The following is a 14608-nucleotide window of genomic DNA, read 5'->3' as shown; positions in this document are numbered from 1 at the left end:
AAACTAATAATAATAATAATAATAATAATAATAATAGACTTCTGTTTAAATTAAACTAATAATAATAATATAATGTAATAATACTAATAATAATGCATTATTATTATTTTTTAAAAACTACCCAGTTCTTCCGGGCTGCCATGAGTTCTCTTTCGTTTAAGTCCACATTTTCGGACTTAGACTTTCTAGTTAGTTATTCGTGTGTTAGTTTGGGGTTGTACCCCTTCTTGTTTAGACTTGTTGAACTTTAGATGTTTTGGTACATTGACTTTCAGGTTCTAGGTGTTATTTCCGCATTTGTTTAGTTAGACTTTTGGAGTTTATGGGAACTCTATTTCTTTTCCTTAGCATTTAAACCTGTTTCCGTAACTTTAAATGCCTTAGTTTTTGGTTAAGTTGTTTAGTTTGGGTTATAGTAGTGGTTTTCCTACCGGAGGGTTAGTGTGGGTGTCAATCACTACGGTCTGGGTCGTGACATTATATCTTTGACAAACAATATATATCTTAAATTTTGGTTGTATTCACTTTATTTTTTAATATGGTTATTTTTGTGAAATTAAAAACATGAAATTAAAGCTAATTGAAAAGTATTTAAGTTGTTAATTTAATCAATTTATAGAATCAATTTTTATAAAGTATAGGTGCGAAAATTTTGTCTCTATATCTACTAAATTTATAATTTTTTCATGAAGTTAATGATTTCTAGCTACATGACTGAGCAAATGCGGATAAATTCAAGAGCCTATAAATAATAATTATATTCTATAGAGTTGTTAAATGTTCATTTTTGTTTTCTCTTATTTTTTTATATTTTCTTTCATTGTTTTTTATCGCTCATATATTTAGTAATCCAAAAAGAAGATATAGCAAAGGTGATATGACAATATGGTAGCTAGTCAAATATAAATTCATCAAGATGAAGAACTAGAAAATTAGATGCGGTGTAATATTCATCAATGAGATTATTAATTAAATTAGTTTGATATAGGTTCATCAAGATGAAGAAGACAAATTTATGATGATGGAAGATTCATCAAGACATATGGCCCAATTAATTTGAAAAAATAGAAGTTTGAATGATTCACAAATATATAAAAATAGATTTATTGTTATTTATTTCAGTATTTTTCATTAATCATTTCTCCAAAAATAAGCTGTATATACCCCAAAAACAAGACTATGATATTACACTGTGTCCTCTTCTTTTCTGCTCCTCATTCAATTCAATCCAATTTCCCTTTTTGTAGTTATATTCCTCACTAGGTAAATTACCCATGCTTCGCACGGGATTGAACTATTTTACTAAGCTTACATATGGTCATTCTGTAATATTCGTATTTTCGATACATACACTACATTGTCAAGAACATTTTATCTTAAGGTAAAACATTCTTCTGAAATCTTTAAGTGCAATATTTTTTTTAATTTTCGTTTTTGTTATACAAAAATTATGAGTCATAGAGAGATTTTTAGTATAAGAAAGAAGTCTAAGAAAATCTCCATGAAAATAGTTGGTCAGAAGTAATGAAATTTTCAAAATTCCAAGAAGTTATAAAGAAAAACATCAGACATTAAAGAAGAAACCAAAAAGCCTCGAACAACGACACTCCCAAGTAAAGTGGGACATCACGTCCATACAAGAACATAATTAACTAAATTCAAATGGAGGACCTCGACTCCTTTCTTATGAACCTCCATCAGCCTCTTATTTATTATAGTATGTTGTATTATGTATATGTTAAAAATGACCATAAAATTGTGAGTATCATAAATGTTTTTCCTCATTGTCTCAGAATAGTCATTACTATTGCCAGGATTGAGAAGTGAAGAAATAGGGGAAAAACTTTTACTTGGAGAGTCTTGGAAGGAACTGATAATAAACAAAGTTTTTTTTATGAGCTTTTTTTCGAGCAATTTTTCCAAAAAGTATATGAAGAAATCTGTAAAAAGGGACAAAAGAGAAGATAAATTTTCAATCATCCTCACCGAAATTTTTAACTGAGTTCAAAAAAAAAAGTTACAAAAATAGCAAAAAGAAATTGCAAGGGATACATGAATCACTATGACTTGCGGTAAAAGATTAAGCTTCATAAAATAGGAGGAAGAAAGCTTTGAGAAATGGAACACACTTCATAAGAAGCTTAATAAATGTATATGTATTTGGTGTCTTATTGCAAAAAATACCTACAAATAATAGTGGCAAAAATAAAAGATTTGTTTACTAAAGAACCAAATGTAATGAATTCAACCATTTCAAAAGCGTTATGAGTTGTGAGCGGAGAGGTGCAAGAGTAGTAATGTTGCATTGCAATTAAAATCAATTTTCATTGTTTATATGAAGAAAACTGAAGAAAGGGACAAAAGAGAAGATCAATTTTCAATCATCCTTGCTGAAATTTTTAACAGAGGTAAAAGAAATTCACCAAGATAGAAAAAAAGGAATTGCCATTGTTACATGAATCACTTTGACTTATAGTAAAGATTAAACTACATGTAATTGGAGGAAGAAAACTTTGAAGAATGAAACAAACTTCATAAGAAGCTTAATTAATGAATTTGAATTTAACTAGCGGAAAAAAAACCTACAAATAATAGTGACAAGAAATCCCTCTATTTATAGACAACAAATGGTAGTGTGAACAAATTCTTATTGTGCCTTGTCGAAAGGGTCACAACTCATTGAAAAAGTTACAACTCTTCGGAAAGGTCACAACGTTTCATAAAAGTCATATTTTTTCATAAAAGTTGCAACTCTTCATAAAAGTCACTACTTTTCATACAAGTTACAACTTTTCAGAAAAGTCGCAACTTTTCATAAAAATCACTACTTTTCATTAAAGTCACAACTTTTCATGAAAGGGGAAGGCTAGTTTTGTAAATAAATAAATTAAAAGGGAATTTTTGTTTGTGGTGGCGCCACATAGGTGTGCCTAGGTTTCTCTTATATATATATATGATTATTATTTTGTATATGTCACTTTAATATGTCAATAAATGTCTAAATAAATTATTCAATTAAAAGTTAAACTTAAGATATTTAAGAAAATGAAAGCTGAAACAACTTTATTTTTAAGGCTTTTCATTTTCTAAAACTCTTACCTTAACTTAGAGGAAGAATTTACGTCATTATATAATATATTTTTAATTTTTTGTTTTTTTTTCTTTTCTTTTTTTCTTATTCAAATTCATATATACTATAAGTTAAATTGATACTTCTTTATTTAGCTTGGAAGGTTACTCACATATTCTTTGTCAAATTAAAGAACTTCATATATAAGATACTAAAAGAATTATAAGCAAGATACAGTTATAAACAAATGTTTAATTGATAAAATAGATTATTTTACCTCAATAAAATATATCAAATTAATATATGTTGAGTTTATTTTAATAACCGCGCGAAGCACGGTCGAGTACACTAGTATTAATTAAAGCAAGTATTGTGAACTTAAAATCTAAGTATATTAATTTAAGTTGAGGAAAGTCATTTTAAGTTGATGCTTCATTTTCCCATTTTCTATATGTTAAGTTTGTGGGTAGAATAATTATAATGACCATCTTGTCAAAGCCATATTTTTGGGATATGCGTCGAGCTCAAAAGTGTAGTGAACTTGTGTTATATATTGTAACCATTTCTTTTTACTTGTCACTCCTATCTGGGCTATTCCTATGTGTGATTCGACTAAGATGCTTGCAAGTAAATGCTTGCCAATCTTGTTCTTTGACCTGTCCTCATTGGTCGGCATTCCCGTCACACATTTGATATCAATTTCCTTTTGTTTAAAGAAAATGACTACAGAGTGGGTCATTTTTTAATATATCATGAAATAAGACATTATTCTCAAAGACAAGGATAAAGTTGATGAAGAAAAGTTGATGTTGCTTGTGACCCACAAATTCTCCCCCTAACCAAAATTCTCAAAGCCCTTAAGACTACATTGTGAATGCTCATTAAGTTATAAGGAACAAACCTCTATTTATAGAGTCCTAAACTTTTTCCTACAAAAAAAGGACTAGTCAATCCAAAACCTTTTCCTAAAAGGAAAACCTATTTATGGTAAGAAATTCAGGGCAAATAAAAACCTACAAAATATACAAATTCGATCTAAACATACAACTTGTAGACAGCTTTTTGCATACAATTTATTTGAGTTAGAATCTTGAAAGTCACTCAAATTTGGATAATTGATCATCATAGTCACTCAACTTTATTTTGTCTTCCAAAAGTCGCTCAATTTAGCCAAGTTAGCTCCCATGATTATTTTTGCTAGAAATATAATTTTTTTTGTACCTATTTAATGATGTGACAACTTTATTATTTTAGAAAAAAAAATTAAATACTAAAATCAATATTCAAATTTATTTAGGACCCAATCCGTCAAAACATCCCGCCACATTCTAATGACGGGATATCTGATTTTTAAGTCAAAAAATAGAAAACAATAAACTCTACCAACTTTTTAATGACGTTGTATATGTAACTCATCATCTTTGTGAATTACTCTTTTCCTATAGTTAAAGAGTTGATTTTTCAAATGGTCCACTCAATTAATAATTATTATCTCAAAAGATCATTTTTTGATGATGAAGAAAAGTGAATTTCTAAGATAATAACTATTAATTGAATGACCATATGAAAAGGATAAATAGATATTGAAAGACGAATAAAAATATTGCTCTTAATGAACCTAATTCCAAGAGTTGGTGAACTTGCAGTAATTTTTCAATAGAAAATGGTTCAAAATGAAATTGAGGAAATGTTAGATCACCTGAGAAGGATCAAGAGTGGGGGTAATCTGAGTAGAGTCAAGATTGGTAAAATTGAGATACTTGAAATGGTGCTAAGAGTTTTTAGAACCTTTGTAAAGTATCATCATGTTCTTTTGCCGGATCCTTTAGACAAACTTATAAAGAACGCCAAATGGACCGTGAACATGCTTCAGTGGGCACTTAGTAGAATTCCAAAGGAACGTAAAACTAACCTTAATTTGGAAAGACTAGAATCACATTTGTTAGAATTTTTTGAAGGTAATACCAGTTTAAGGTACAATTATGAGTTGAATGATTTTGATCTGTTGAAATATATGGATTGCCTCGAAAAGAATCTAAATGATGTACTGATGATGTGCCTGGAAAAGGGTAGGTACTCGCCTTAAAATAAATTGCATTATAAAGCAACTGAAAATTGTTCAAAAGAAAATGAGATTTTTGAGATACTTGTATGCCACTGAGATAAATGGTTTCATCAACCATGAGAAGCTGGAATGTTTGGAGACTCGAATTGAGTTCATGGCCGACAATGTGGGACAATATTGTCTTGCTGTTTTAGTTTACGTTGCTGCGATGGGAGTTAAGGATAAAGATGATATCTTGAATAAACCTCCTTATCTATTATCGTTGATTGTGCTTGTGGAGATGGAAATGAAGAAGATTTTTCTTGGTGAACTAAAGGCTTCAAAGTTTACTCTATCAAAAACTTTCAAGAACAAGAAATTACCGAAAGGATTTTCACATCATCTCCACAGTCTGCTGATGTATCTCAGAAACAAAAAGCTCGAGAACTTTCCTAATAATATCTCTGCTCAAAATATTGATGTGGCAATAGAGTTCTTGTTGGTTTTCCTTGATGCTGATATGTCAAATCATGTTATAAACGGTAGCTGGTTAAATGAGGTTATGGAAAAGGTTGGAGCTATAGCGGGTGATGTTATATATGTAATTCAAAAACTTCTTCCTAGCTCTATAAACAAAGATGGCACTAGCAAAATAAGTCTTTGCTCGATACAAATATTGGAGAAAACGGAAGATCTGAAGGCACAAGTGGAGACTTACTACAAATCCTTAAAATTTACTCCATCTCAGTTCCCCACCTTTGGTGGATTGATCTTTCTGGATTCTCTTTTAAGGAAACTGAATGAGATGTCGAAATCTAAATTTGGTTTAGATTTCTTGATGAAACCTCTTTTAGGTAATTTAGAGAAAGAGCTATCAACTCTTACATCCATTTTAGAGAAGGAGTTGTCATACATTTTCAAAGATGAACATAGAATGTTTAAAGATCTTCAGAGACGTCCTATCAATTTGGCATATGAAGCTGAGGTTTCCATTGACTCTATTCTTGCTCAGTATGATGTCTTTTGGCATATTTTTTGCTCACTTCCTACAATCATAAAGAGATCAAGAAAATTAATGTGGAGGTGACTGAGATATGGTCGGTGGACATTGCCCTTAAGCCTTGCTATGCGGTAGTGCCATCTAAACATCTGCAAACTCGACATAGCAATCAAGTGAGTGATGAGGAGATAGTGGGTTTTGAGTTAGAAGTTGAAAGACTAATTCAGTATCTGACTCGAGGTACAAGTGAGTTAGATGTCATACCTATTGTTGGGATGGGGGACAAGGCAAAACAACATGTGCTAGAAAGTTGTATAATAATGGCATCATCGTTTCTCGGTTTGATGTTCGAGCATGGTGCATCATTTCCCAAAAATATAACCGAAAAGAGCTATTACAAGATATTTTTAGTCAAGTTACAGGTTCCAAAGACAACGGAGATAGGGATGATGTTCTTGCCGACATGTTGAGGAAAAACTTAATGGGAAAGAGATATCTTATTGTCTTGGATGATATGTGGGATTGTATGGCATGGGATGGCTTAAGGCTTTCTTTTCCAAACGTTGGAAATAGAAGCAGAATAGTAGTAACAACTCGACTTGAGAAAGTGGGTAAGCATGTGATGCACCATATTGATCCTTACTCTCTTCCATTCCTCACAACAGAAGAGAGTTGCCAATTGTTGCAGAGAAAAGTATTTCAGCAGGAAGATTGCCCGCCTGGACTTCAAGATACGAGTCAAGCAGTTGCAGAAACATGCAAAGGACTGCCTCTAGTGGTTGTCTTGGTAGCTGGAATAATCAAAAAAAGGAAAATGGAAGAATCTTGGTGGAATGAGGTGAAATATGCTTTATTTGACTATCTTGATCGTGAGTCGGAAGAATATAGTCAAGCGACTATGCAGTTGAGTTTTGATAACTTACCCGATTGTTTAAGGCCTTGTCTTCTCTATATGGGGATGTTTTTGGAGAATGCAATAATTCCAGTTTCTAAATTGATAAGTTTATGGATAGCGGAAGACCTTGTGGAGAACATTAAATCTGCTGAAGATTACTTGATGGATCTCATTAGCAGTAATGTGATAATGGTTTCAAAGAGAGAATATAATGGTAAGGTCAAATATTGTCACGTTCATGATGTAGTGTTTCACTTTTGCTTGGTGAAGAGTAGAGAGGAAAAGTTTATGCTGACAGTGAAGGGCCAGTTTCAACCTTTGGATTGGAAGGGAAGTCGGGTTAGCTTCAGTTGTAGTGAAGAGCATTCCAAAACACAGAAGCATTTCCACCAACACTTGAGGTCACTGATAATGACCAATAGAGGAAAATCTAATGATGGAATTCCCTTTTGTCAGATTAGTCAATTGCGACTTCTTAAGGTCTTGGATTTGAGTTCTCATAGTGTGGATCGTTTGTCGTCAGCTACATTCAAACCACTATATCACCTGAAGTACCTCGCAGTTTTGGCAGATGAATTTTATTTTCATCCAAAATCACATCTCCTCTGTCTTGAAACTTTAATTGTGAAGAATGATTAGATACATATAGTACTGTTACCAACGTCTTTTTGGGAAATGGAAAAATTAAGGCATGTTGAGATTTATAATGCAAAGTTTGATGAGCAGGGGATGTTTGAAGGATCCTCTAAATTGGAAAATTTGAGGATATTAAGGAATGTTCGATTTCCAACTAAGGAAATTGATAGGGTGGATGTGTTATTAAAGAGGTGTCCTAATCTTCACCAACTTCACATTGGCTTTTGGGGCATTGTTGATTCTGGAGAGCCTTTTTGTCCCAAATTGGAGAATCTTATGCAGCTTCAAGTACTTCGCCTTTTCTTTCCGTGGACCATAATTGTATCTGGGTTACAGTTGCCTTCAAATATAAAGAAGTTGATACTATTAGGGACTGATATAGAAAGCGTGATTTCCTTCATTGTCGGACTACCAAGACTGGAGCAGGGGCGGATCTACATGGATCCAAGGGGGGTTCATCCAAACCCCTTTCGTTGAAAAAATTACACGGTATATATAGGATCAATTTTTCGATTTATATGTATATACCAAGTGATGAACCCCCTGAACATAAGTTAAGGGGTTGGTTCAGTGGTAAAAGGGGTTCAAGAATTCGCAATATAAGTGCTGGGTCGCAGGTTCGACTCCCTGTAACAGTGTTTTTCCCCATATTTCAGCCGATTTTCATTTAATTTTCTAAATAAATGAAAATTTTGTTTTGTTTGAAAACCTATTGAGATTTATACTATTTTATTAGATATTAAAAAATAAATTTATTTTCCATTTTTATAAAATTAAGTAAACTTATAACGTTGTTTTCATAATTAAAATTAAAAATACATTCTCTCATACTTATTTTAAGTCAAACGTTTAATTTATATTTGATTAAGGAATAATATAATTATAAGTAAGATTAAATAAATAAGAGTAATCATTTAAAATTTATAAATAAATGCAATTGTCCCAATATTTTTCAATCTTGATAATTATTTTCTCGACGCGAATTTCATTGCTACAATATGATTGGATTTAGAAGTATTCCTTAGTTAGTTTCAAAAATTAAATAACGTTTATATACAACAATGACAGAGACAAGACCCATATAGTTTTAAAAAATACATTCTCTCATACTTATTTTAATGTTATGTCAAACATATACTTACTCGATTTTATTGTTTGTGTTGAGGTAGAGTTGAATTTTTTTTAGTTGCTTATATCTGATCCGACCCATTTATATTTGACCCGCCCCGCCCCACCCACCCCGCTTATATGAATACTAATAGTGTGCTTACTTATCTTTTTGAACCCCCTCGATGGAAATCCTGCATCCGCCACTGGACTGGAGTATCTCAAATTAGAAGATGTGGATTTTACAGAAAATGAACTGCGTTCCTTAGAGTGGTTCCTTAGAGATATCACGTTCCATAAACTTAAGTTCTTGAAACTAGTGAACTTAAATATCTCAAGATGGGATACCTCGGAGGAATCCTTTCCCCTGCTTGAAACACTAGTTGTAAAACGGTGTGACAATCTTGAGGAGATTCCCCTTAGCTTTGCAGATATTCCAACATTGAAACAGATTAAGTTGATTTACTACAAGAATGAATCTCTGAAGGCTTCAGTTGTGAAAATTAAGGAAAATGTCAAAGAGAATGAAGGAAACGACCGTATAGACCTCATCACAATCAAAGTAAGTAGAGTAAAACTCCTACGTTCTGTTTTTGAGTATGTGCCTCTAATGTGCAAATAGTATATATGTTTAATACAGAATTTCGGGGGAATGATTATAAGGTGGCTGTGAACCAAGAAGATTTGTTTGAATTTGACAACTGCAGCAAAAGTACAGACAGTCTATTCTGCAGCTTGCCGAAAAATCCATGCATCCTCTAAGTTTGTTTTGATTGATCAACTCTTTAATGTATGTTTTAGATAATTGGAGACCAAATATATACCAGTTGGTCTGTCACTATGATTTCTTGTTGCCTTCTGTATCACTGTCAAATCATCATTTTGTTTTTGTTTTCGTTATTTGTGATTGCCCCCATGAATTTCTATAATCCCTTCATCTTACACCTTAAATGCAAAATTCATACAAGAACACCTCCCAGTCATCATTCAATAATTTAGAAATTTAACAGCGGAGAATACTAAGGTGAAATGAAAGATGAGTATTCTTGTATGAAAGCTGATTTGCATGTAGATTCTATATATGTTGAGTGGATATACAAAATCCATCTATGTTGTTCAGACTCTTCAAAATGTCGTCGGTTTGGTGTTAGATTTCACATAGTGTATTTTTGAAGGATCTGACATCAACAATATTTTTGGTGAGTTTGAGCATCATAGGAAGCCAGATATGTATCACCTGTCTAACCACAAGAATTATTCATCATCAGACTGAATAGTCATGTGAGCATGCTGAGTAAGAGTATGTGCAATGCGCTTTATTCTGTTCACTAAGTTCTTCGCAGAGCTCACTAAGCCACTTTTCAACCTAGAGTAGAAGGGTCCATTTTAACTGGTAAATAAAACATTTAGTAACTCAAAACAAATCACCGATGCAATATAAGCGCAAATAAAGTATATAAAAGTTAGAACATCGATCATTGCTTCTATTTTTCCCTAGATAAGTTATGTCTAACTTGAGTAAGATAGATGACCTTCATGCAGAAGATGAATTATACTTACCTGATCCATGACTGTTCCTTGACCTCTTGCTGTACTCATAACCATGAACTGTGCTGACTAAAACTAAAGAAATAAATCTGAAGATAAAACTTTGTATACAATGTTTAAAGTTATTTCGTTTCTTGGTAATCTGGCTTGCGTCGCGCCTCCAGTTTATTTCATTTTTACATATGACTGAAATTCATTCATTTTTATCTCAAGATAAAACTGTATACAATGTTTAAAGTTAGCCTTTATTAAGATTAAAAATATAAACAAGTTAATTAGAGACGTCTAGGCCTCTCGGGTATGCATGCACTTTACCTGCTATAAGAGTTTGTTAAAGTATGATTGGGTCGATCCATCGAGTGGGTCAATTTAATGAATAATTAATTAAATGATATATTAAGTCGTAGAAAAATAAAAAAAATATACACTTTTCTATTTTCTTTTGAGCATGCTCCAAAACGATCAAAATTTTAAATGAATCAAAGGAAAGTCTTCTGATCTTTGATCTCCAATAGCCGAGGGAGGCCGGGTGATTTGACAGAAATAGAAGGCAATAGGATTCAAGACAACGAGCAAAATTATTATGTTATTCGGCCTAGTTAATCAAATCATGTCTTAAAGCAATTATTACATTCTGTCTAATTCTCTAATTGCAAACTTTTGCTTCTAAAAGGGCCTTTTTAGGAAAAGATAAGGATAATATGAATTAACTAAGACCTAACTTTGTTTAGTAAATCAAACTTAATTAGGTCTTAATCAACTATTACGTACTAATTAACTACCCAACATATGCAACAAGATATTATTGTCATTCTTAGTGTTGAATTAATTTTCTTTTTGCATTAGTATTAATTTGATTTTTGATTTAAGCTTTATTATAATTACCAACATCTGTGGACTATAATCTTTATTAGACAATTCAGAAATTCTAAAGTTTCAAAACTTGAAATAATATATTTAAATATTAAAAAATATGAAAAAGTATAAGAAATATTTTAAAATTATATCAAAGTAAATATTTTTATGTAATAAAATAAAATTTTAAAATTATATATATAATGTCGGGTTGGTTTGGTCTCGAGTTGTTTTTTTTTAGTTAAAACCAAACCAATCCAAATATAGTCAAAAAAAATTTCAATACCAAACCAAGTCAAACCAAACCACTAGTCGGGTTTTTTTCCCAATTTGATTCAATTTACGGTTTGGTTCGATTTTCGGTTCAATTTTGTACACCCCTATGGCAAGGCATGGATGATTTTTTTTTGTTTTCAATTCGGTGTCCGGTACTCATATTAGAACCCGATTAAATCCAAATTTGTATTGAGAAGTCCCACATTGGGGGCTAAAATGCTCCTTAACAAAGGTGAATCCAAACCCAGGGAACTCAAACACAAGACCTCTAGTTAAAGATGATTGAGTTCAACTATCTAGAGACGGATTGATCGTCAAATTCTTAATTTTCTTTCTTTTTTTCGCTCATGGTTTTAATAATTCAACTAGTGGACTTCTTCCCTAAGACAAGGAGTTTTCCCCCAACATGGACATTGTAGACACGTAATTTTTGACCGAACTTAAGGTATTACACCATTTTTTATTCCTTAAATATTTCTTCTAGGTTTTATATTAAAATATTTATTTTTTCATCGTATTTTAGTAAGTTTATTTTAAAAGATTTGAAAACTACAAAAAATATATGTTTTCTTTTAATTTTTAAAATCAGCTAGTATTTCTTAATTATATTAATATTTTTTATTATTATTATTATTATCATTATTACAATTTATATATATTTAATTTATATAAAACATAAAAAAAATAACTTAACCTACCCACTTCACCCCCACAACCTCACTACCTCAACTCCACTCACCACCCCACTCCACTACTTCCCCCTATTCCATAACACACTATACACATATATACAGCAACACAAAATTAAAAAAAACAAAATAAAAAAACACAATCTGCACATACAAAAAAAAAGAAAAAACAGAAAGACGGAGGAAAAAAAGAGAACAAATACAAAAGGCAACACACACACGCACAACACCAAAGGAAAAAAGAAGAAGAAGAATCGGCAAGGAAACAAAGAAACACGCATCAAACAAGTAGAAAAACTTTCACATTCAATTAATTTTCCTTTTTAAATTTTTTTAAAACACATTCACATCTTTCCTTCCTTTTTTATTACTACTTTATTTAAATACAACACATATACCATCACAAATCACCTACAAAACTTGGTGGGTGTTCTAATCGAGGTTCGGCTAAGATTTTGCGGTATTCAACTTTTTCCCTTATATCTTTATTTATTTATGGATTTGATGTAATTTTATGACAAAGTTTTTCTTATATTTTGTTTTATTCATGAATTTTGATAGTAAATGATTCATTTGTTAGTTGTTATATCTCTATTTCATGAATGAAGGTAGCTTTAATTGATGATTTGTTTTTTTATTTATTTATTTTTATTTATTAGTTGTGATCTCTTAAAAATGAACATATCATAACATTGTTCTTGTCTTGATTTAGATAAGAATGATAAAGTAGGTATAGTTAGGCTAAAAAATAAATATATAAATAAATTATTGTTGTTTTATTTTATCAAACAAAAAATGAGATTTATTTTTTGCAATTCGGTATTGCTTTCTTTGATTAGAAAGTGTACCCTTAATTTTGATTTCAACTTTAAGAAATTGCAAAAAATAAAAACATATGAAAAATGATCAAAAAATTTATTTTAGAAGTTTAGTATTTTACTTTATTTGTTTTTTTTAGGAATACATATTTTCTTTTAATGTTAGATCGAACACTTAGACAAATTAAAAAATATTTGTTTCAATTAAAAATGTGGTTACACATCTTTCTAGAGACATTAAAATAAACTCAAGGATGCGGTGACGCACCTGTCCACTAATATAATTAGTTTTTATTAATTTAAGGTAGTGACTTATAAAAGATAAGGTTATTAAGTGTGATGCAAAGAAGACAGTTATGTCTCTAAAATGTCAAGATCGAGAATGCAGTTATGCATTCGGTTTAAGACTAATAAAAATTGAACAATTAAAAAATAAGTGAACCATGGCCTTAGACACAAATTATCCAAAAATATATTAAAATAAGTATAAGTCAATAAAAGCGATCGTGCTAGAACCACGGGACACGAGGGATGCCTAATACCTTCCCCTCGGTCAATAGAATTCCTTACCCGAATTTCTAGTTTGTAGACCAAAACTAAAAGAGTCATTTCCTATTGATTAGGGATTTGAAAAGGTGACTTGGAACACCACAACTCAATTCCAAGTGACGACTCTGAAACAAAAGTAAAATAATTCCTAAATCAATACCGTCACTTAAATTGGAAAAACCCTTCCGCCGCCGTGCGCAAAAAGGGGTGTGACATGCATGATAGTCGGATCAAAGATTTACGAAGACTAACAACACATCTGAGACTGAGAATAGATTATCACCCACTAACAAACCCCTAGAATCTCAATATGAAAAACTCACTATCATATGACCTATGGGACAGTGTATATATTGATAAAATTGCAAGAGTCGGTTTATTCATTCCACTTGCAAGTTTGCTGAGCCGGTTTATTCATTCCACTAACAAGTTTGGCCAGCATCTGCTCACAATATCATACTCAAGTTACTAAAAACCTTCTTCAAAAATAAACCATCAAATATATATTCATGCATACATTTTATCCACCTTATTGTAGTTACAAAATACTCCCTCCGTCCCTATTTACTTGTCCATATTTCCTTTTTTGGTTGTCCCTATTTACTTGTCCATTTTGACAAATCAAGAAAGGACAACAAATTTTTTCCTATTATACCCTTATTTACACTTCTTGAAAATTGTAAAAGTGTATGTTGTTTCCCTCCAATTTATTTCACTTGAATTCAAATAAGTGGTTGTAATTTTGAAGTGAAAAGTTGTCATAAGGGTAAAAATTGTAACTTCATTGTGCTAATCATTGTTGCCTTAATCTGTGTGTCATTTCTAAAGTGGACAACTAAAAAGGGCGGAGGGGAGTATTAAATATTTCCGCCTTATTATGAGCAATGCCTGCAGAACAAGTGAACTCAGTCTCTACTAGTACTTGCAGCCGAAGTTCTGCAACAATAAAGGCTCCACAGTCCAACAACTTATCACGGTGACTAGCATCACTTCTAGTGAGACAATGTCTGATGTTCTCTCTGGCATCACTACCAAAAACACTATGGATATGGATAAATATAAAAATATAAATATAACAGAAAAAAGTCAATACAAAAAAATTTGTAACATTACAGTGCAGA

At 31.5% G+C, this 14608-nt stretch overlaps 1 pseudogene; it reads left to right on the top strand.

Annotated features, from left to right (window-relative positions):
- Positions 1-4727: 4727 nt before the first annotated feature.
- Positions 4728-9374, top strand: LOC102605441 (putative late blight resistance protein homolog R1A-3; annotated as a pseudogene).
- Positions 9375-14608: the final 5234 nt, after the last annotated feature.

Source organism: Solanum tuberosum, unplaced genomic scaffold (assembly GCF_000226075.1).
Source record: "Solanum tuberosum cultivar DM 1-3 516 R44 unplaced genomic scaffold, SolTub_3.0 scf00193, whole genome shotgun sequence".
In the NCBI taxonomy this organism is placed as follows: Eukaryota; Viridiplantae; Streptophyta; class Magnoliopsida; order Solanales; family Solanaceae; genus Solanum; species Solanum tuberosum.
This window is presented reverse-complemented; position numbering and strand designations above follow the sequence as displayed.